This window comes from Scyliorhinus canicula, chromosome 19 (genome assembly GCF_902713615.1).
Source record: "Scyliorhinus canicula chromosome 19, sScyCan1.1, whole genome shotgun sequence".
Classification (NCBI taxonomy): Eukaryota; Metazoa; Chordata; class Chondrichthyes; order Carcharhiniformes; family Scyliorhinidae; genus Scyliorhinus; species Scyliorhinus canicula.
In genome coordinates this window covers 106,686,062-106,693,218 of record NC_052164.1, presented here as the reverse complement: position 1 = coordinate 106,693,218, position 7,157 = coordinate 106,686,062, and the positions used below count along the sequence as shown (strand labels likewise).

General features: G+C 57.5%; 1 protein-coding gene across 1 annotated transcript in view; it reads left to right on the top strand.

Annotated features, from left to right (window-relative positions):
• The first annotated feature begins 710 nt into the window (after nt 1–710).
• The window catches only part of grik4 (glutamate receptor, ionotropic, kainate 4), a 229,077-nt gene continuing 222,630 nt past the window's right edge, over nt 711–7,157 (top strand). The window contains exons 1-2 of the mRNA XM_038778816.1: nt 711–729; nt 920–1,019. The gene's annotated coding sequence lies outside the window, so the exon portion shown is untranslated. The remainder of the gene's footprint in view (nt 730–919; nt 1,020–7,157) is intronic.

The window sequence follows — 7,157 nt, the reverse complement described above, 5'->3', positions numbered from 1 at the left end:
CAACCCTTAGCAGATTATGTACAGCAATCAACAGGTTCAATAAAACAGTGTTGGACCATCTCCTGTGTCGGAAGCCAGTTTCTCGTTTTACTGCATCCAGTTGGAGTTGATGTTAGACCAACACAGATAACACATCAGACCCATGCTCCTTCACTGCTGCTGGGTCAACATCCTGGAACTCCCTCCCTAAGAGCACAATGGATGTACCTCCACATCAAGGGCTGCAGCGGCTCAAGAAGGCAACTCACCACCACCTTCTGAAGGGCAACTCAGGATGGGCAATAAATGCTGTCCTAGCCAGCGATGCCCACATCCTGTAAACGAATAAAAAATCTGCAGCAATTTGCTTTTATCTTCATGATTAGATCCTTCCAATGCCTTATTAGAATCTCCTAAGAAACTCTTATTAACCGTCCACATCCCTGTGCATACTTGTACATTCTGCATCAACCCCGCAGATCTTTGTACATCCATCATTTACTCATTGCACATCTTTCTCTACCTTTCTTCGACCCTGTACACAGATGCACATCTTCTTCAGAGCTTCTGTCCTCGATGCTCATGGACCCCATTTACCCTTTCTCAGTTTCATCAGGTCCCTGCAGACCCTCAGCCACCCTCCTCCACCTCCCCACCCCTTGTTGTGTGTTCACTCTGTGCTAATCGTAAGGATGTTCCTCACTGTCAGCCTGGCTCTGGGGGCAGTGTTTTCTGGGGGGTTTCCGCACGGTTTGTCACATTATTAACCGATGTTCCAGCTTCACCTTTGTGTAGATTTTGTTCGTGGTTTTGGACGCCACGTTGCTGCAAACTGTCAGAGTGGTTTGGGGGTTTGGCGGATTGAATATTTTGTGTAAATTGCAGCCGCTTTTTGAATGTTGGTGTTTTGTTCGACTGATTTTCCTCGATTCGATTTCAGGCGCAAGAACGGAGACAAGTCCGTGGATTATTAACTCTCGCAATGAACCATTTGATCCAAGTTATTTTGCAAAGAGGATTCGTGTGCATTGAGACTATTGGTGAGTGAATGTGTCTCTGACTGCGGAATTCCGCCTGTGTTAATTGGGAGGAATCTGCTTGCGAGGCCCTGACTTTGAGCATTTTCAATGGAAACGAGAATATCCCAATTCATCATTTCCCAGCACTTTCTGTTCAAAGTAATTCGTTTTTAACGGGGACTGGATTCGATTCTTGACATCAGTTTTATTTGGTTAGATGATAAATCGGACCCAGTATTTCTCTGGCATTGTCCATGTTGAGTGTCCCGGGGTGAATTCAGCAAGCTGACAGCATTTGAATGAATCGCAGATATCGGCGTCATATCCAGTTTGCTAATCTATTTAAATTCAGTAGAAAATGCGGAAATACAAGTGTTTACTGTCAAAAAATTAATGAATATCCGCATTATTTAACGATTAGCTTTGTTCCTACATTTTTAGAAAGTTATTTGTCGATAAATTCTAACATTTTTAAAATATACAAAATATGATTTTTAACAATTATTGTACGCTAATGTGTACTTTACATATGTTTTAAGACAGTAAAATCCATGTTCTAATGGCTAAGGCCAGAATGAGCTAAAATCTCAAAGGGTTTTGTGGGATGTCAACAAAGAACTTCCTGTTGCCACCTTCTGCTGTGACTGAAAATCGTTGTGGTTCTGGCACCTGTCAGGGATTGACTGCCTTGTCTGCATCAGAACTGTACAGATACTGCCATCTTTAGAATATTTGAACCAACAATTTTGAATATGGCTCATTCGTTACTATTGAGAAGAATTGTTAGTTTAGTTCACTTTAGTTTAGTGCTAATGATTGAATGAAAATATTTGCAAATGGTATTGTAAATAAATGCTATAATTTACAACCCTTACTCTTACAAAATTATAAATAACAACAGAAAATGTAATTTTTCTAATCAAACATATGCAATGCAAAGACAACTTAGTTCAAACAGATGTAAGGTTATCTTTGCCTACACTGAACCCTACCTCAGATCACAAAGACCTTTCGTCTGAAGTGCATCAAAAATACTTTGTCCATTTATTAATCTCCATTGGATTAAGAAAATTGGTATGCTTATTATTTCAATGAGAATTGTGTAAAGTTGTTTCATGTTGTTTGGCGGAGTTGTTTGTAGACCAGTCCTGTACCTTAGCTGCTGCCCATCACTGGGTCCCATTCACTGTTCAACTAAGTTACAGTTTTGGCAAGTCTTACATTTTCAATGTGATAATGTATTATTTAATGTTTTTACCCTCCACTTTTAATCTGAGTGAGCAGAAAGATTTTGATAAAATTTGTGGTCTAAATATTTGAAAGTAAGGGTGGCACAGTGGCTGGGGCGGTCAGCACCGTGGGCAATGTCATCCGGACCGGCCAGCAATGCCGTAAAAAACTCCCCACCTGACTCAGGGCGGCCAGGGTGAGTAGGCAGCACTGTGCCCTTAGCACTAACCCCTGGGTGGCCAAACCCCTGCCTTGCACCATGGCCGGGTGGCCTGGCCACTGAGGCCACCAGCTACCCACCCCCTGGACTACATGCGGCACCTCTCGCCGTGCCCTGGACATGGCCAGTGGCCTGGAGGAAAGGGAGGCCACCAAGGTGGAGATCGGCCGCAGGCGAGGAAGTGAGACCCTGCTGAGTTGCGGTTCCCCGTCACATGTGTTAACTCCCCTCACCACCACCCTCACTCGACACCACCCCCACACCAACCCCACCAACACGCTCACCCCACTCTTTCTCTCCCCCCCTCCCACCATTCATCCTGTCATGTGTCTTACAGGATCTACTGGTGATGGGTCGGGTGTACCTGCCGTCCCTTATTCCCAGCCAGTGCCGGCGCCCCCCCATGAGCCGAGCAGCCCGAACACCAGCCCTCTCACCCGAGACTCAGGAGACCCCAGAGCTCGGGTCAGAAGATGACACGGATTTCCCGTCACCACTCTCTCCAATACCCTCACCAGCCCAGAGACACTCACTTCAGTTGGGCACTTTAATGAAGAGGCTCCTGGGACACTATCTGGTGCTCAATACACAGTCACATCCGATACAGCAGGTTGAGGTAGGAACTCCCGAGAGGGCAGACGGTCGGAGGGCAGGCTGACCCCAGGAAATGGCTGCCATCCAGACAGGCTTCAGGCTTCTGGAATGGACAGTCCCATCAATCGCAGTCACAGAGCCAGGGACAACATGAGGGGTTGTCAGTGAGCATCCAGCACTTGCAGGTGCAGTTGGAGGAGTCCAACCACGTGCAGGAACAGGAGGTGATGACGACCATGCGTCCTACCCAGGCCAACACCGCATGGGTGGCATCCGTGGTGGAGGCATTAGGGCGATGGTTTTGGCTATGGATCAGCATGTCCAAGGCCTGGGCAATCTGCGCAGTTGGAGGCCAAGGCCCAGGACAGGGCTGCCCTCTCACAGGCAGCCCTGTCCCAGAGTCGCCTGGACATCACAGCGGCGCTCCTCAGCGTGGCCCAGTCACAGCAGGTCCTGCTGGGAACATCGGTGGCATTTCCCAGGCGCTGGCCGACGTGGCGCGGATACAGAGGGAGGTGGCCCAATCCCAGAGGGAGATGGTGCAGTCACTGGCTGATGTGACATAAACTCAGAAAGTGGTGGTACAGTAAATGGGTGAAGTGGCACAGTCCCAGATGGAGATCTGTGCTCCATAGCCTTGAGCGAGCGGACCCTGGCCGAGATTAGAGTGTGCCTCCAGGGCTGGCAGTGCCAGGTGGTGGAGGGGGATAGGTCCGCTTGCACTCTCTTCCCATGGAGTAGCCATGGGGCCATCGGGCACCCCGAGGGAGGAGAAGGTGATGGGATCCATGCCGGTGACTCCTGCAGAGGAGGTATTGGAACTCTGTAGCACTTTAGACTCCCCCCCCCCCACCCCGGTCCCTGGTACATCTGATGGACAGTGGGCAGAACAGGGTGGCACCATGCCACCCGGGACACACGAGCAGCAGCTGGGCCCATCTAGTCCCCGTTGCCCCAGAAGACGTCCTCCAATGGAGACCCAGGTCGCAGGGCAGGAATCACATCTGGCCACCTCCACTCCTGCTGTACGGTATGGGGAACCACCTAGATGTAGCGTTAGTGCCCATAAGGCCAGAAAGTTAGACACTAGTTAAGTTGGTACAACTGCAGGGCACAGTTTAGTTATGAGGGCTCGGCCCAAGGGAGTCACCAGTGGGGTGCGCAGCAAGATGGCTGCATTGCAGACCACGGTGCTCCAATCCCATGGGGGGGGGGGGTCACCTGGCCGCTTGGCTTGTCCTCCCGTCACTACCCCCTCCTTGGCCTAGGCAAATCCCCCCCCCCCCCCACCACCACACCCACCCCACCCAGATAGGCCAGTGTGCAGCCTGCCAGCCCACTGTTATTCCTCCCTGTGTCCGAACTCGTCTCTCTCCCTCAGCAGCCATGACGCTGGTTTCACAACTTTTAAAAGCACCATCAGAAAGTCGGCCCATCGGAGATGGAGAAGCGCGGTGGTCCCGGAGAACACCCCGGTACGCCGTCGGGGAGCCCCGTTACCCTGTCGGGGAGCCCCGTTACCCTGTCGGGGGCCCCGTTACCCTGTCGGGGGCTCCGTTACCCTGTCGGGGGCCCCGTTACCCTGTCGGGGAGCCCCGTTACCCTGTCGGGGGCCCCGTTACCCTGTCGGGGGCTCCGTTACCCTGTCGGGGGCCCCGTTACCCTGTCGGGGAGCCCCGTTACCCTGTCGGGGGCCCCGTTACGCTGTCGGGAGCCCTGTTACCCTGTCGGGAGCCCCGTTACCCTGTCGGGGGCCCCGTTACCCTGTCGGGGGCCCCGTTACCCTGTCGGGGGCTCCGTTAGGGGCCTCACGGTAGCATGGTGGTTAGCATCAATGCTTCACAGCTCCAGGGTCCCAGGTTCGATTCCCGGCTGGGTCACTGTCTGTGTGGAGTCTGCACGTCCTCCCCGTGTGTGCGTGGGTTTCCTCCGGGTGCTCCGGTTTCCTCCCACAGTCCAAAGATGTGCGGGTTAGGTGGATTGGCCATGCTAAATTGCCCGTAGTGTAAGGTTAATGGGGAGATTCTTGGGTTACGGGTATACAGGTTACGTGGGTTTAAGTAGGGTGATCATTGCTCGGCACAACATCGAGGGCCGAAGGGCCTGTTCTGTGCTGTACTGTTCTATGTTCTATGTTCTATGTTACCCTGTCGGGGGCCCCGTTACCCTGTCGGGGAGCCCCGTTACCCTGTCGGGGGCCCCGTTACGCTGTCGGGAGCCCTGTTACCCTGTCGGGGAGCCCCGTTACCCTGTCGGGGGCCCCGTTACCCTGTCGGGGGCCCCGTTACCCTGTCGGGGGCCCCGTTACACTGTCGGGGGCCCCGTTACCCTGTCGGGGAGCCCCGTTACCCTGTCGGGGGCTCCGTTACCCTGTCGGGGGCCCCGTTACCCTGTCGGGGGGCCCCGTTACCCTGTCGGGAGCCCCGTTACCCTGTCGGGGGCCCCGTTACCCTGTCGGGGGCCCCGTTACGCTGTCGGGAAGCCCGTTACCCTGTCGGGAGCCCTGTTACCCTGTCGGGGGCCCGGTTACCCTGTCGGGAGCCCTGTTACCCTGTGGGGGGGCCCCATTACGCTGTCGGGGGCCCCATTACCCTGTCGGGGAGCCCCGTTACCCTGTCGGGGGCCCCGTTACCCTGTCGGGGGCCCCGTTACCCTGTCGGGAGCCCCGTTACCCTGTCGGGGGCCCCGTTACCCTGTCGGGGGCCCCGTTACCCTGTCGGGGGCCCGGTTACCCTGTCGGGAGCCCCGTTACCCTGTGGGGGGGCCCCATTACGCTGTCGGGGGCCCCGTTACCCTGTCGGGAGCCCCGTTACCCTGTCGGGGGCCCCGTTACGCTGTCGGGGGCCCCGTTACCCTGTCGGGGGCCCCGTTACCCTGTCGGGAGCCCCGTTACCCTGTCGGAGGGCCCCGTTACCCTGTCGGGGGGCCCCGTTACCCTGTCGGGGGCCCGGTTACCCTGTCGGGAGCCCCGTTACCCTGTCGGGGAGCCCCGTTACCCTGTCGGGAGCCCCGTTACCCTGTCGGGGGCCCCGTTACCCAGTCGGGGAGCCCCGTTACCCTGTCGGGGGCCCCGTTACCCTGTCGGGAGCCCCGTTACCCTGTCGGGGAGCCCCGTTACCCTGTCGGGGGCCCCGTTACCCTGTCGGGGGCCCCGTTACGCTTTCGGGGAGCCCCGTTACCCTGTCGGGGGCCCCGTTACCCTGTCGGGGGCCCCGTTACGCTGTCGGGGGCCCCGTTACCCTGTCGGGGAGCCCCGTTACCCTGTCGGGAGCCCCGTTACCCTGTCGGGGGCCCCGTTACGCTGTCGGAGGGCCCCGTTACCCTGTCGGGGAGCCCCGTTACCCTGTCGGGGGCCCCGTTACGCTGTCGGGGGGCCCCGTTACCCTGTCGGGGGCCCCGTTACCCTGTCGGGGGCCCCGTTACCCTGTCGGGGGCCCCGTTACCCTGTCAGGGGCCCCGTTACCCTGTCGGGAGCCCCGTTACCCTGTCGGGAGCCCCGTTACCCTGTCGGGGAGCCCCGTTACCCTGTCGGGGGCCCCGTTACGCTTTCGGGGGCCCGGTTACCCTGTCGGGAGCCCCGTTACGCTGTCGGGGGCCCCGTTACCCTCTCGGGGAGCCCCGTTACCCTGTCGGGGGCCCGGTTACCCTGTCGGGGGCCCCGTTACGCTGTCGGGGGCCCCGTTACGCTGTCGGGGGGCCCCGTTACCCTTCGGGGACCCCGTTACCCTGTCGGGAGCCCCGTTACCCTGTCGGGGGCCCCGTTACCCTCTCGGGGAGCCCCGTTACCCTGTCGGGGGCTCCGTTACCCTGTCGGGGAGCCCCGTTACCCTGTCGGGGGCTCCGTTACCCTGTCGGGGAGCCCCGTTACCCTGTCGGGGGCCCCGTTACCCTGTCGGGGAGCCCCGTTACGCTGTCGGGGGCCCCGTTACCCTGTCGGGGAGCCCCGTTACCCTGTCGGGGGCTCCGTTACCCTGTCGGGGGCCCCGTTACCCTGTCGGGGGCCCCCGTTACCCTGTCGGGGAGCCCCGTTACCCTGTCGGGGGCCCCGTTACCCTGTCGGGAGCCCCGTTACCCTGTCGGGGAGCCCCGTTACCCTGTCGGGGGCCCCGTTACCC